The sequence below is a fragment of the Papio anubis genome, chromosome 8, assembly GCF_008728515.1.
Source record: "Papio anubis isolate 15944 chromosome 8, Panubis1.0, whole genome shotgun sequence".
NCBI lineage: Eukaryota > Metazoa > Chordata > Mammalia > Primates > Cercopithecidae > Papio > Papio anubis.
Genome location: NC_044983.1, coordinates 124,889,478 through 124,906,443, shown reverse-complemented (window position 1 = coordinate 124,906,443; position 16,966 = coordinate 124,889,478). Strand labels below are relative to the sequence as shown.

The window sequence follows — 16,966 nt, the reverse complement described above, 5'->3', positions numbered from 1 at the left end:
GATCTGAGTTGATAGATATGCTAATTTGCTTCACTGTAGTAACAATTTTCCTACCTATATGTATCCCATAACATCATGTTGTAAACGTCAAATGTATTTATTTTTAAAAAAGTAAACGGGCATTTTGATTTTTTAAATGCCAGGTTGCCTTAAGGAATTTAATCTACCACTATTCCTCTTCTAAGAAATAAAACAAAAACAAAAGTGAACTCAGCCACACCCCAATATGTCACACCCCTCTGTAATTTCTGAATTAAGTAAACCCATTTTTAATGAGTGGCAACCACATTCCAGTGCTGTGTTAGGTGCTAGGGATACAGAGGTGAGTTTGTCCTCATGGAGCTTGCAGTTAGGTGAGTGCTGAGATAGGCATGATACACCCAATGGCCCATATAATAGTTTTGTTGTAGTTGTGATAGGGCCTGCAAGAAACAATGAAGGGTGAGATAAACTCATATAACAGGAGACTGTGTCCTTCCGTGGGGAGTAGGGTAAGACATTTCTGTGTGACATTTGTGCCAAGACCTGAAAGATGAGTGGCAATAGTGAGGTAAGTAGTAAAGGGTGGGGGAGAGAGGCAAGAGAGCCAATCAGGAAGAGGAACAAAATCTGCAGACTCTGGAGTCAGGGGAGAGGTTGTTGCAAGTGACAAAAAGCAGGTCAATGCGGCAGAGCACAGAGAGTCAGAATGAGAGGTATATGTGCTGCTGCTAAAGATGCAGGCGGGAGTTAGCTCTTTAAACAGCTCCCAGGAGGTAGATTGTCCTAGTATGTTTTTTGCTGCTCTGACAGAATATCATAGACTGGGTAATTTACAAACAATGAGAGTCCCTTTGCTCATGGTTCAGGCTTGGAAATCCATGAACATAACCCTGGCATCTGGTGAGGGCCTTTGTGCTGTGTCATCCCAGGGAGAAAGGTGGAAGGGCAAGAGAGCATGTGCATGTGAGAGAAAGGAAAAGAGAAAATCATCATTTTATTAGAACCCATTCTATTGATAACACTCTCCCACGATAACACCATTAATCCATTTGTAAGGGCAGAGCCCTAATGAGCTAATCATCTCTTAAGGGTTCTACCTGTCAACACTGCTGCACTGGGGATTAAGTTTCCAACACATGAACTTTGGAAGGCACATTTAAGCCTTATCGTAAATTTTCTGAACTGTTGCTTTCCCAGCAGCACCTAGAACATAGCTGGCTACAGAGCTGAAACGCACTAAAGTATATCCGAGTTAACTGTGGGTGAGTTATTTGAGCATCATTTGGACCCCTAATGTCTTAAATTAAATGGGATCATTAGGGGGCACTGCTGTCCAAGAATTGCTGCTTTTAAACCACCACTTAAAATCAAGGTACGAACGAACATGCAGACAAACGGTGTTTCACATGAAGAGTGTTAAGAGTGGGAAAACCTTCATGTCACCTGACGGAATCTCCTAGAACACTTGGTTAGTCTGTGTAGTGCCAGGAAGCAGTGGTGCATCCCAACCACCACCATGATCTTTTCATGCATCATTCCATTTCATTCTCAGCAGCTCTGAGCAGCTTAAATTTGCCTTTCTACAGCCTTAGCAAGATAGACCCTCTCCATTATTGGGGGTAATTAGTAGAATTATGACTTTATTCTACTTTCTGGGAATAAACAAGTAAATTTCTTAGGAAAGAAATCCAACCAACCAACCAACCAAATAAAAAATCCATTCAGGTTAAGGTGTGAAGGTCTGATAACAATCTAGGGAGAATTTAAAAAATTTTATTTTAAGTTCTGGGATACATGTGCAGGATGTGCAGGTTTGTTATACAGGTAAATGGTGCCATGGTGGTTTACTGTACCTATCAGCCCACCACCTAGATATTAAGCCCTGCATGCATTAGCTATTTAGGGAGGATTATTTTTACCAAGGTATTTGTACCTTGATAGTTTACTACCTCAACTACCATCACTACCACTACTAAATGAAGACAAATGACATTTACTGAGTGCTTTCAACATACATCCTGGCACCACACTGAACACTTTGTATGGATTAAATAATTTAACATTCACAACAATTATAGAAGGTGGGGATAGTTGTTATTCTGATATAGAGATAATAAAACTTGGCCATAGAAAGGTTAAAGAATGACAGACCCAGTCCTAACACTTAAATAACACCACCATGAGGTAGGAACTATTGCTGTCCCTGTCTTACAGATGAGGGACCTCGGTCTTACAGTTAATAAGCTGCAGGCTGGGGTTTGGACCCAAATTATCTTAACTAAGAAGATGATTCACGAGCTCTAGTGCCACAGACATTGTGAGGTGAGGGAAGATTATGCTTGCCTTTGTTTCAATGGGTGAGTGCCTCGCTACTCTGAGCTCAGCCTCCCAACTTAGGGCATTCTACCTAGGCTCCCTACCTACCTGGTTAGTTATGAGGATCAGTGAAGATAACATGGAAGTATGTGGGCATTTGGTTGAATGTTTAACAGATCCTGCGATGTGTTCAGTCCTAGCCTGGCACTTACTATCTGCGTGACCTCATCTAAACACGTGGAACCCTCTGGACTGTCCTCGCTCATTTCTTTTGACCCTGCAGAGGTATGTGCAACATTCTGTGAGTGAACAATTAACAACTCCCCTTTGTTCTGTCTGCAGTCTCACTTAGTTTTCACACTCATTTTATGAAATTGGTACAAATATGGTATCCATTTGGCAGATGAAACTAAGGATGGGGAAATTTAAGACATTTGCCAAAGGTACATCCTAATATGTGTAGGAGCCAGGATTTGAACGCAGACAGGCCTACCTCTTCTTGTCGCACCAACACCAATGCCTTTGAAACCAGACAAGTCCGGGTTCAAATCCAAGCTTTGCTACATAACAGATGTGTGTTACAGCAAGTTGTTTAGCATCTCTGAGCCTCGATTTGCACATCTGTACAATTCTGGGGTAATATGGTCACTAGTGGGAGAGTGGGAGATGGTTGATGCAAATGCTTGTGCTTAGAGCCTGACGCATAATCAGCAGCTAACAAATGTTAGTTTCCTTTTAGTTGGAATGTTGGTGAGATAAATTGGTCTCTAAAGGCTGACACGGTAGCTGCCTACCTCAGTCCACCAAGTGATGCTTCAAGGAATTAAGTTGGGCAGCGTTAATTGATCATCTTGTAATTTCCACAACTAAGTTCAGATTAGCACACTATATCATAGACTAGTTACATTTGTCACTTACATTTGTCACTTCATGGGGCCTGATGAATACATTGTATCTTTGCTACTAAAATGGGATTTATCTCGTTAAAACTAAGGAGTTCTGCAAACAGCCTATGGTGTTTTAATTCTGGCAGGCTGTATTTAATCAGAACAATTGCATATGTGCCTACTGACAGTGTTTCTTTTGGATCAAATTCTCCACTTAATGTGCCGTGGGATTGCACTGTTGACCGAAGTTGATGGGAGACTCATCAGGGAGCAGTTTGCTGGAAGCTGAGTGGTTACTGTTTTCATGGCTAGTTATCTGAACTTTTATTCTTTCTGTTTAAATAAATCCTTGATAGGAGACAATGGTTCTATCTTTCCTTCATTGACCTGTACTTACATGCATTTTCTTCATTCATTTGACACTGATTTATTGGGGTTCCTTAGTAGGTAGACACTATACCAGGTACTGGGTGATACAGAAATAATGCTTAAGAGTTTGTCCCTGAAGTGTAGGGGGAAAAGATCTCAGGATGTGAAGGTCAGGGATAGTGCAGTGAATCGCAATGTTACCAAAGGTGAAATTAAACATTTGTATGGCTTATGGTCCAATAGAAAATGTTCTAGGAGGAGTTAGCCTGACCTTGGTTAAAGTTCCTACTCCTCCATTTTCTAGCCGTGTGCCCCTGGGAAAATTATAACGTTAGTGAGCTTTAGTAAAGTAAACTTTACTTGAGTGGTAAAGTTGGGATGATAATGTTTACTATATAGTGTTGATGTAAAGATCTAAGGAGATCAAGTATGTAAAATGCAAATTAACTGGGTGATGCTGGACAACTTAGTCTTGTGGAAATACAATTATCTCATCAAAGGGGTACTATTCTTTTCTACTTGATCTCAGATATGATACTTTACATGTATTTTCACCTGTGAATCCTAGAAGCAGCTCTATGATGCAGATTGTTGTCCTTATTCTATTGTAATGATCATGTACTTAGCCCTTCTCCCTCTTGATGGTGAATTCTGAGAGTAAGGGATCCTTTATTAAATGTTTCTGCAACCTCCCAGTCTAAAACACACAATGAATGCTCCATAAATAATTATAGAATGAATATGTTGAGTAATTTGGAGGAAAATATATCATTAATTTAACTCTTACCATGTACTAAGTCCTAAACATGGCACTAATTTAGTTCTTATAATAACAATAATAATATGAACTAATAATAGCTTTATGTGTATTTTTCAGATGGAGAAACTGAGGCAGAGATAGGCTAAGTGCCTTCCCTAATGTGTTACTCTTAGTAAGTGGCCAAGCCAGGATTTGAACTGTAACAGCTGGCTCCAGAGGGCTTGCTTCTAATCACTATAAGGCACTCCCTGCTGGTAATGAGAATGAAGTTTGTAAGATCCTTTTACATTAGTCTGGTGCTTCAGATAAAGAACTTATCTCATTTGACTCTTTAGGAAAGGCATGGCAAGTATTATGATCTCTATTTGACAGCTGTAGAAAGTGATGTTCAAAAGTTAACTGACATCTACAAAGTCACACAGGTAATATACAGTGGAGCATAGTGTGCATTTTATTTTATTTTGGCAAATTAAATTATTTTATATATGATTTGATATCTTGTACTTTCACTCAACTTTAATAGTGGTAATTTTGCCATATCATAAAATAATTTAAAAAAACAACATGATTCATATAAACTACATAATGTTATATCTTATGGATATGCATTAACTTTTAAACTACCTCCCTGGAAAGAAAGTATTACTTTTGCTTTTATTAACATCCTTTTTCATAAACTTGGATCTTTGTCTGGATAAATCATTACTTCCTTAGAACAGACTAATTCTTAGAAGTGGGTTACTGGGTCAAAGATTGTAAACTCTTGCCTGACTATTATCAAATTGCTCTCCAAGACGTGTAACTACTTAATAGTTGTTGAAAGCTGATTGAAATGGGAAGGCTTTTATCCCAGCAGTGTATGAAATCTCTTCTGTATTAGTTTGAGTTTGGTGAAGAAAATAGAACCACTACAAGTTTTTTAGGGAAAACAGTTTAATACAGAAATTAGGGCTTTACATAAGTATGGGAAGAGTAGGGAAATGAAGGTCCAGAAGGCTTTATCCAGAAGCACTTCAGCCTAGAACACTGGAGCTGGTAGAGTTGGAGCTGGCAGAGACATCTGAGAAGCTGTCACGAGGGGTCAACATGATTGTAAAGTTGGAATGCATGGAAAGGTCTAAAATGCCACTGTCTCTCGCCACTAGGATCTCTGGCTTCGCATCGCTTCTGCCTTCCAAATCTCCTGTGAGTTATTCCCATTGGCAAACTCTAACTCTGAGTCACACAGGCAGGGGATTCTGGGAAATGCAGTTCCTGCCTTAGAAGTGAGGGGTGATCGTGCTGAGCTGATAACTGACAACCCTGGAGATGTCCTTTGTACACTCAGCAGAACTTGATGGGGCCTTTTATGACCCTTTGGCAATATGAAAAGAAAGATGTGGCTGTCTTATTTTATTTTGCATTTTTATTGTGAGTGTGACTTTTTTTTTCTTTCATGCTGTTATTGGTCACCAACTTATTCAGCAAATATTCCCAAGCATCTAGTAGAAATTGGTCATAGTTTTGGGCTTTGGAGAAACTGGTGAATAAGGCAGGCAGTCTCTGCTTTCATGAAGCTTACATTCCAGAACAGGGCTATTAGGAAAGGAGTAGGTAAAGGAACAAGATACTTTCAGACAGTAATATGTAAACAATCGTGGATGATTTTGAAATGAGCAAAAGAGATTACTGAATATTCTGTCAGTGAATCTGGAGCAGCTGGAGATTATCTGGTACTATAGGGATGTGAGTCTTTGCCTTCCACTTGGCTATTTTATAGCTGTTGAGATAAAAGTTAACTTGTAGAAAACTGGTAATAAGGCAATTAATTCCTATCCATAGAAAGGCACACTGCACCTGGTAGAATGCAATTGATTATCACCTTGTGGATATTGAACATTTTTGCCAGTTTGCATGGGTTTGTAAATTTATTTTAACATTGTTCATCTGAATATCCACGTATGGCACTGGTTGTAACATCTCACTGGCTACCTCATTAATGATCGAGCTAATAAAATCTTTTATGAAGTTATTTATTTATGAAATTAAATTTAAATTGACAGATAAAATTGTATGTATGTATCGTGTACAACATGATGTGCTGAAATACATGTGCACACACTATATATCATATATATGATACATATATATAGTGGAATAGTTAAATCTAGCTAATTAACAAATGCATTAGCTCACATAGTTCTCCTTTTTGTGGTGAGTTATTTAAAAAAATCTTTGATATATATTCATCTTATATGTGCATGAGGGTCATAACTATAGCTCTTTTATATATATATATATATATATATTTATTTATTTATTTATTTGAGACAGGATCTCACTCTGTCACCCAGACTGGAGTGCACGATCATGGCTCACTGCAGCCTCAACTTACTGGGCTCAAGCAATCCTCCCACCTCAGCCTCCCAAGTTGCTGAAATTATGGACATGCACCACTATGCACAGCTAATTTTTTATTTTTTGTAGAGACAGGGTTTTGCTTTGTTGCCCGGGCAGGTCTTGAATTCCTGGGCTCAAGCGATCCATCTGCTTGAGCCCAGGAGCTGCCCAAGTCTGCCTCGGCCTCCCGAAATGCTGGGATTACAGGCACAAGCCACTGTATCTTTTAAGAGAATGTACCCCTTAACAGTTTGGAACAAATAAAAGAGCAAAGTTATTTCAGGTAGTAATATATATCACCAAGAGGACAAGATGGATGTTGTGCTAGAGATCAACAGTGGGAGTGTGGGGAAAGTGCTAATTTGGATCAGGTGGTCGGTGAAGGCCTCACTGAGGAGGTTGCATTTGAGCTGAGATTTGGGTGGATAAAGGAAATGGCCCTGTGCAGACAGGAGGGCAGAGTGTTCCAGGCAGAGGGAACAACTGTGCAAAGGCCCTGAGGCATATTCTAGAAACCAACCGTGGTGGGTCAGGAGGTTCATGGCAGAAAGTGCAATCAAAAAGGTTGGTGGGGGCTAGATTATGTTGGGCCTTTTAGGCGAATGCTGAGGCATTAGAATTTTATTCTAAGTGGCATGAGAATTCATTGTAGTTTGATACAGTGGAGTATCATAACCTGATTTGTGTTAGAGAATGGGTTTGTGCATCTTCTTCTATGAGCATTGAATTCTCATTTTGCTCCACAAATTATTAACGAACAAGACATTTTAATTAGCTTATCATGTCTTATCATGCATAAAAATAGGATTTTATTTTGATTAATAATTGTAAACAAATGTAATCATGAAAGTTACACACAATAATTGGGGAAACAGTTGCAAAATAAACAAATGCACTAAGAGGAAATAAAATCTTTAGCTTTTGGAAATATGGAACACAGCTCATGGACTACTGTCTTTCATTTCTAGGGCATCTCAGGGTCTTGACCACCTCAAGTCAGGTGAGATACCTTACAGGATGTCTCCTAATCTGATCAGTCTATGAACATTTAGTGACCTACAGAATCTCCCTGTGACATCTGTTCACTGGGCAACAGCAGCTCACAGGTACTGTTTGCAGGCAGCAGGTGCCAGCGACACCTGAGGCTTTCACCCCAAACCCAGTTCATTTCAGGTCACACATCTGTTCTTCTTTCCTCTGAGAGACACCCACTGGGAAGGCTCTTCCGGCTTGGCAGTCCCAGGGGTAGGTGGTAATCTCCTCCCCGCATTTCCCAACAAGAAGAAACTAACCAGTAGAAAAAAAGCTTGTACAAATAAAGCAAGAGGAAATTCAGTGGAGATACTCAGAGGCTCGTGTGATAGCGGAGAAGGAAATGGGCATTTTTTTTTTTCTAGGCTTGGTATGAAATAAGGATCAATTCTTTACTTAAGGCTTGCTATTAAATATTTAAGTCAATGGAGTTAGGTACCTCTCAGAATGAGACGTGAGGTCAGGGAAAGCCCTCCCTCTTAGATGGATGCTACTCTCATCTTATTAAAGACAAGTACAGCCAGTGGGAAGGGGACTGAGATCCACAATGGGGTCCCTGGGGTCCACATTTCTATTGATAAAAAGAGCGGGATTCTAGAATCAAGTCATAGTTGTCCTGGGCTTGAGTCCTCCAGGCAAATTATAACATCTCCCTGAATGACCTTTCCTTGTCTGTAAAAGGAAGTCACATAAAGATAAGACTCTAGCACGGTGAGAACTTGACAGTCTTGATGTATCTACATCATCCCAGAGAAATTCACAGCACCCACTTTTATTCTGAAAGATTTGTTCTGTCCTGGTTTCAGTGACAAATTATGTGGTCACCCTACCCTTGTCACATGGGATCTGGCCCCAGCTTGGGGGATACTCGTTCACTGTGTTTCTGGTTGTCAGTGTGGGTGGAGAGATGACATCTGGGCAGATGTCATTCTCTGGCAGTTCTATAAAGAGTGATAAGCATTATTATTGTAGCAGTAGTATTATTGTTGTTATGGTTATCATCATCTTGTATGGGGGATAAAGAATTTTGCTGAAAAAAGGGCCTTGGTGTAGAATCACTACTGCTATTATTTTTGTTAAATATTTTATTTAATTTTTCCATAAGTTTTTGGGTTAAAGGTGGTATTTGGTTAAATGAGTAAATTCTTTAGTGGTGATTTGTGAGATTTTGGTGCACCCATCACCCGAGCAGTATATACTGCACCCACCCTATTTGTAGTCTTTTATCCCTCGCCCCCTCCCATCCTTCCCCCCAAGTCCCCAAAGTCCATTGTATCATTCTTATGGCTTTGTGTCCTCATAGCTTAGCTCCCGCATATCAGTGAGAACATACGATGTTTGGTTTTCCATTTCTGAGTTACTTCACTTAGGATAATAGACTCCAATCTCATCCAGGTTGCTGCAAATGCTGTTAATTCATTCATTTTTATAGCTGAGTTGTATTCCATCATTCATATATATATATATATGTATATCATAGTTTCTTTAGCCACTCATTGATTAATGGGCATTTGTGTTGGTTCCACGATTTTGCAATTGTGGATTGTGCTGCTATAAACATGCATGTGCAAGTATCTTTTTTGTATAAAGACTTCTTTTCCTCTGTGTAGATAGCCAGTAGTGGGATTGCTGGATCAAATGGTAGTTCTACTTTTAGTTCTTTAAGGAACCTCCACACTGTTTTCCTAAGTGGCTGTACTAGTTTACTAGAATCACCACAGTTAGAACATGTAGAATCATGTTAGCCAGGGTGTTTTACTTTGCTACAGGAGGAAAGGAAATAATTTTTGCATGGCTACTCTAAGCCCTGCTTTGTGCTTGACATTCCCTATGCATTTCAGTTCAACAGTGTTTTAAAATCCATATTTCCAGACTAGGCTTTTTTCCTCTTGGTTGTAGATATGGCTTCAGCATTTCTTAACTGGGTGATACCAGGAAGATCACCGACCCCTGTGGACCTCAATCTTCTCATTTGGAGGAGGGAGTCCAAATTCAATTGAGGTGATCAGGGGATAAGCTAAGAATGTGATTGTAATTAAGGAAAGCTGTAATTTTACTACTGCGCTTGTTATTTGAAGAAAGAATGTTTACAGATAGATAGGCTTTGAGATAATGCCACCGAGACACCACTGCTGTACCTCCAACATGGCTGTTTCATGACCTCGTGTAAGAAGACTTCTCACGCTGACCCTGTTCATGAATCATAACCAGAGGTAGGGCTTGACCACAGAGGCTGGTGACACCATTGGACTCTGGTTTTGCATTCTGGATTCGGAAGCTGGTAGGATTGAGAAGTGGTTTTTCTGCTGGCTGGTCTGTTTTTGCCTTGTCTTCTCTCTCTAGCACATGACAGGATCTGGCAGAGGTAGTGGTCAGGGGAGTATGATGGAGGAAGTGACCTTTTCTCTCATTGGGGAGATTTGCTGCATTGAAACATGAAGTGCAACTTCACATGGCTAGGCCATAGCTGGCCGGCAAAGGGCAGTGTGTTGGCAAACAAAAGTGTTCTTATTTTTTTGTCAATGAAAATTCAGTAAACCACAGGAAGAGATGACAGTACTTCTCCCACTTCGTTCACATGAATAATAATAAACTCCATTGTAGAGCAAGCCTTGGGGCATTATCTGATGCTGCTATTTCTGCTGGCCAGAATTTGCACATCTCCCACATGACTCAGGGTTGTACGGCTTCTTTCCCAGTGGGTGACTGACTGTTTAGCATTCTGCAGATTCTCAGCTTTGCCCTGGATATTCAGCCACTCAGAATGAGCATAGCTACATGGGCCGCAACCCTTCTGACGTGGGAAATGGTTCCAGGGGGCATTTAGGTTACAGTGGGCTTTTCTTTTGGTTTTTAAATATCCAGTGACTTTTTGGTAAATGAAATTCACACACACACACACACACACACACACACACACACACACTCCTCGGTGATTAGAATTTCTAATAAATCAGAATTTATAAACACAGTTTTGTAGGGCGAAGGGAAAGTAGCAATGTTTGAGGTCTATACCATGCAATAGACCTTATGCTAGATACTTCCCATATGCTACCTTGTTAACTCTTCCCTGCATGTTTCAAGGTAGATGTTATCATCCTTTTTTATACTGATGGGAAATTGAGGTTCAGAATGATTAAATTATTAGCCTAAGATTACCACAGACAAAAAGGACAGGTAGGAAGGCAACACCAATTGAATATCAACTGTGTGGCAGGCACAATGCTAGGCTTCTTATATGTATTTCCTTTTTGAATCCACACAAGTTTATGAGGTAAGTATTATTATCTTATGGACAAAAATATCAGAGTTCAGAGAGTAACTAGAGTTGTCTCCTGTCACAGTGGAATACAGTGGATTAGAACAATGGTTTTGTCCACATCACCATAGTTATGATTCCACTTTTAGGAGCCAGAGACCATTCATAAACAAACAGGCTTATCTCAAGATGTGATCAAAGAAAGGAAGCCAGCCAGAGCTGACTTTGCACAAGCTCCCGTGCCCATGTAAAACAAAAACAAAAACAAACAAAAACAAAACCAAAAAACAACAACAATAAAAACCAACTTGTGTTCAATCTTAATCTTTACTTTCTTAGAAAACTGTGAAGGCATACTGTGTACATAACATTGCAGAGGGTACTAGCGTTCCAAACAAAGATTTTAGTGCATGTGTAACAAAACAAGATGCATATGTGTTCATTATACTGAGACAAGTCAGCGAAGTAATGCCATTTTAGAAGCACTTCAGAAACAGATTGACTGAATAGGAGCTGTTGGTTAATGAAACTATACTTGATGATATCCTCCACACTCTCCAGGCATTTCAGTAATAGATATTTAAATATATGTACTTGGAACACTTTCTTTTCTTAACAACAACAGGTGAATTTCCAAATATAGAATGCAGACCTTTTTATTTCTTAAAAATGTTACCATCCGTGAAACATTAACTGAGTCAAGACCATGCTGTACATATTATCTCTAATTTTTATCATAACTCTAAAGTATTATTTTCTACACATTCCAAGAGTGGAACCTGAGACTGAGGGACATTAAGCAACTTGAAATTGCAAGTCTTACTTGATGAATAACTGATGGATGATGGAGCCAAGTTGGTGAATTCAGGTCTTTTCAGAGTTTGTGTGCTCTGTGCTTCTGTGGTCTGCTTATATATGCACAAATAAAGCTTACTTCTCAGCTCAGATTTTGGAACCTTCTAATTGGGCTTTTCTTTAAAACTCATGAAGCACTTTGCAATGGTCTCAAATATTAGCCCTAGAATTTGGGGGCCTAGTTATTACTCTTCTAGGGCCTAGTGACCTATATTTTATTTATAATTTTAGGTTGTGATCTCACTAAAAAATGCAACTGTGTACCTTCTCCACCTACACTTTCCCTTCTTCTGCAAGAGCCTGGAGTGCCTAACATATAGTAGGTGCTCAGGAAGTGTTTGTTGAATGTAATGAGATCTTTGCTTCACCTCTTTGTGTTTTTGTCTAAGAGGAGACTAGAAACAGCCACCAAGAAGGGAAGAACACTCATGACAGCAAGATGTGGCAATTAACTGGAAGGAAACAGAAACATAAAAACTATAAAAAGTAGACATAAGATTTCAAAAGCATGAAAATTGGGTTATTCAAGGTTGGGGCCAATAACCCTGGATATGCCAATAATCTTAGTAAAGTTCCTCCTAACCTTTTTCACAGTACAGCACTCATGGAAGCGTGGCTGTTTGTTTAGTACACTAGGATAAATAGAAGAGGTTGCTCTCTGCAGAGTTCACTATCCCTGGGCTCTGGCCAGCTCAGCTCCAGTCTCCCTGAGTACTAAGTGGATCAACATCTTGGCACAGCTGTGCCATGGGTCCTAACATGTTGGTTAGGAAGCACCATATTAGATAGTGCCATAAAACTACACAATAAGGGGCAATGTCTTTCGCTTCTACACCCCTAGTGCTTGACATCATTCAGTAGCCCTCAAATGTACTAAATTGAATATACTTGAATATACTAATTGTTGAATTAAATGAAATGTTGACTTTTCCTTTTTCAGAAAAGACAATATTTAGCATGCTTTGTTCAAGAAGATAAAGTGTTGTATAATAATGCATGTTAGAAAAATTTTCAAATGAAAGCTAAAGAGATAGTTGCCCAGTGTGGGGGATTAACACAATGTTTCTCAGATAGTCAGTGGCAAAACAACGAGAAGGCACTTTTTTTTTTGGAACACTACAGTCCTTTTGCTTGGGAGATTGAGGTCGAGTGAACAGAGCTGCCAGTGGTTTACAGTAGATAGGCCACGATAAGTAGTATGCCATGCAGACATCCAGAGTTTATTTCTTTATGTGCTAAGAAATGGGAATGCGATAGCCAATGAGCATTGTACACTGCATGGTCTGGATTCTATTTTAGATTTGTGATGATCAGATGCTATTTTGTGATTGCATTCATTTTTAACCTAAAAACTTTGAAATGGATATTTCCAACGTCAAAATTAGAGGAGACTTATGTAGTTGTGTGTATGTGTGGTTTCTGTGTTGGAGACTAACTTGGAAACCATTGCAAACTGATGATAGCAGCCGTTACGATTTGACTAGTCTGGCATGAATTTTTTCCAAAGATATGCAACGCCAATCATCCGAAGACTACTTACTTAACAGAAAAAAAAAAAAAAAAAAAAAAAAAAGAAGAAAAATAATGCTCTTGAAGGGGAGAGCTAAAGCAAACCTGTAAGGGCTTTTTATGGTCCAAATTTTCTTTGGCAAGAGGCACTTTCTTAAAAGTGATACAAGAGGGCTGAGGTTCTGTTTTTTTCTATTTTCTTTATAACTGTACTCATGGGAAGTTGCAAAAGCTGAACAGAAAGTATGAAATCTGGAAGTTTAAAAAAAGGCACAAAACCTCCCCAAAGTGGCCCCAAAATGACTGATACTGAGAAACAAAGGACATTTTGCACATTTTTAACTGTGCCAAATCTCACTCATTTGGGTGATTTTCTGTTCTGTTGTTTGTTTGTTTGTTTTTTGATTTTTTTTTGTACTCATGTAGGATATTAAGAAAGCCTATAGATTATTGCTTAGGCCACTTCCTCACAGATTCTTTCAGTATCATGAGAATTCTTCTTGTTGTTTATCAGTAATAAAAAAGTTCCAGAAATACCACCTTGAACAGAGCAAGTCATGCGGGTGTTGGATCTGATGCGCAGGCGATACTGGCAGATGTAATTGAGCAAGGTTCAAGACAATGACACTCTGGTGCAAGTCATAATCATATCCAGATTTGGTTTGCATAGGTGACTGAGATCACCTCAGCCTCATCTCAGGAAGTGGCCACCTTTGGAGAGTCTGAATATCATGGTGGGCACGGAACTCTACCATGTCACTAGATGAATGACCTCGGATGTCACTTCAACTCTGAGCTTTAGAGCTTGTCGACTGCAAAGTGGGGCACTTCACTGAGCTACTTCACTGAGCTACTTCACTGAATTGTGAAAATTAAGAAAATTGAGCAAATATGGGCAAAGGATTTGGCCCATAGTAAACACTATGACTGTCTGTCTTCTACCATCTTTCAGTAGATCCAGTGGAATTACGTGGAGGTTGATAGGCACTGAAACCAAGAATATATGAGCATCTATTCTGTGCAAGATGTGTGCACTGAACTCAATCCAGGACTGAAGGGGACAGGAGGAAGGTAAGGGGGCTCACATTTGTTCATTACGTGTGTCAGGCTCTGTGATGATCATCTTATATATGTCATATTTAATTCTTGCAGTAATTCTATGGAATGGGAATTATCACACACATACTCATCACTCTTCATGGATTAAGAAACAGAGATTCAGGGAGTTTCTTACGTTTCTAAGGTCATTCAACTAAGTAAGTGCCAGACTTGGGAAAGAAATTTAGCTTTCACTGTTGTTTCTCATGCAACTGACCAGGCTCATAATCTCAGACATGTATTTTAGGAAGTTCCCTGTAAAGGACCGTATCTAATTGCTTTCATTTTTAACAATGGTTGGGTCATAGGTCTCCTGATGTGCTGATTAGCAGTATCTCTTTTCTATCTGAAGACAGTGTTTGATCCTCAGCCTTTCTGCTGCCAAGAGTAGGGAGCTGCCTTTTGAAACCATTGTCATGAGTACAAGAGGGAATGACAAAGAGATCATCAACTAAGGATCTCAGCTTTAAGTGTTCAGACTTGGCCAAGTTCTTCTTCTAGTTCTCCAAGTCCTACCTCATTTTCACACCTTTATGTCTTTGTATGAGCTGTTTCCCTGATTTTACAAAGCCTAACTCACCCTTCTAGATCCTGCTTGACTTTCATGTCAAGACTGTCTTTACTCTAAGGTAGAATGAAGTGCTCCCTTATTTTTCATATGTCTCAGCAGCTATTACAACATAGTATGTTTAACTGGCTTCCTATTCAGCTCCACTAAACTGGGAGCTTCCTGAAGGTATACATTGTGCCTTACTCATCTTTGCATCTACTATTCACTCTATGGCACACATATAATTTTGTATGTTAATACTAGTAAATCAATGAATCAAAGACAACTAGCCTTGGCCTCTGCATTTCTGTGGCATATCTGAGAGCAGTGTTATCCTCTTAAAATGTTAACCATTTGTGCCCACTTTTCAGACCTTTGCCTGTTCTCAGCACCCTCATTTTTGCTCTTCTATGGTTAGAGCAATCTTAGAATAGCTCTAATTGATGACCATTTTGGTCCAAACTATATCTTGACTGTTGATTTCTATTCTCTGCCTGGGACTCTTGAAGATTTCTATTTAATTGGTTTGGGCACTTGCCTCACACAGTGAATTGTTTAAATATAACCAGCACAATACAAGACGCTTAGGCTGCAGCTCTGGAATCAGTATATGAGGAAGAGACACACATGCGTGCAAAAGAGAGAAACCATTCATGAGTGCCGGGGTTGGGGGAAGGGATAGCAGTTGAAAAGCATGTGAAAGCCACTTCCTTTTCTCATGTGAGTAGAAACTCCAGCAAAACTTATCAGAACCATTCATCTATATGATCATTCATTCATTTGTGTGTTCATTCATTCATCCTGGATAGCCTGGATTATTGCAAGAGCCCCTCAGTGATCCCTCTCCCTCTCTTCTGGCCCCTGTTCAGACCATATTCGCAGCACTGAGCATGACCTTTCTCTGGTTCTCTGTTATTCACAAGATAAAGGGCCAGTTCCTTCGCATGGCATCCTAGAACACTGATCTAGTCTCTGGCTGGCTACTGGTCTCCCTTGTCTCTTGCAGCCTGACATGTTCACCTCTCTAAGCTCCAGCAACACTGGACTCTTAAGAATACCACTGATATGCAGTTTGTGTTGCCTCTGTCCTTTTCTGTATGCTGTTTCCTATCTTTTCTTCTAGATATTCTCCTATTTTTCTCCTATTTAGTTTTGAAAACTCAGCTCAACCATATCTCTACTGTAAGTTTTCCATGAGACTACCAAAATCTAAAAGAGGTGTGAGTCTTTTTCTTCATCACAGTGTTGTAGGCATAAAACTATCATAGCTCTGACTGTAATATACTGAACCTGTTTGTCCTTCATCTTTCTCTCAGCTGCTCTGTGAATTTTTCATAGTCAAGGCTCATTTATTATTCTTTATGAAACAGGTCCTGACATATAGTAGATGCTAAATAAATAGACATGGAATGAGCACATCACTTATAGGCTGCATGCTAAGAGTTCAAATGTTACCCTGAATCCAGACACAGTCATTTACAGGTTTTAAGCAGGGATAGTGGCAGGATTGGGTTTGTACTTAGAGATAGAATGGAAAATGAATGGAGATAGAATGGAGAGTGAATGGGGTTGGGCAATGCTGGAGGCAAACAGACCAGCCTACCTTGTCACACTCACCTCACCCCCCCAACCATTAATTGCTACTTCACCCACCCCAGAAAGTCTCTACCTCATGAACTTTTACACTCCCTCAAGACATAGTTAAAACATCTTGTTTCAGGAACTGTCTCTGATCTGCTTCCTTAATCCTTTGTAATATTCTCAATGATAATATACTATGTTCAATATTTATTGAGCATTTTATTATGTGCTGAGCATTTCACACTTAAAAAATTAATCATCACAGTAACCCAATGAGGCACTGTTATTGGCCTTCTTTTACAGTTAGGGCAATTGAGGCTCAGAAAGGTTAAGCCACTTGCCCAAATTATTTACCTAGAAATGGTAGATGAGACGTGAAGTCAAGTCTG

General features: G+C 39.6%; 1 long non-coding RNA gene across 4 annotated transcripts in view; it reads left to right on the top strand.

Annotated features, from left to right (window-relative positions):
• LOC103887133 overlaps window positions 1–16,966 on the top strand; it is a 177,710-nt gene that overhangs the window by 122,455 nt on the left and 38,289 nt on the right. For 3 of the 4 annotated variants that reach the window (XR_002524015.2, XR_002524013.2, XR_001905895.3), the window contains exon 5: window positions 14,301–14,419. The exons of the other annotated variant lie outside the window; for it this stretch is intronic. This is a non-coding gene — a long non-coding RNA (uncharacterized LOC103887133). The remainder of the gene's footprint in view (window positions 1–14,300; window positions 14,420–16,966) is intronic. 4 annotated transcript variants of the gene reach the window in all.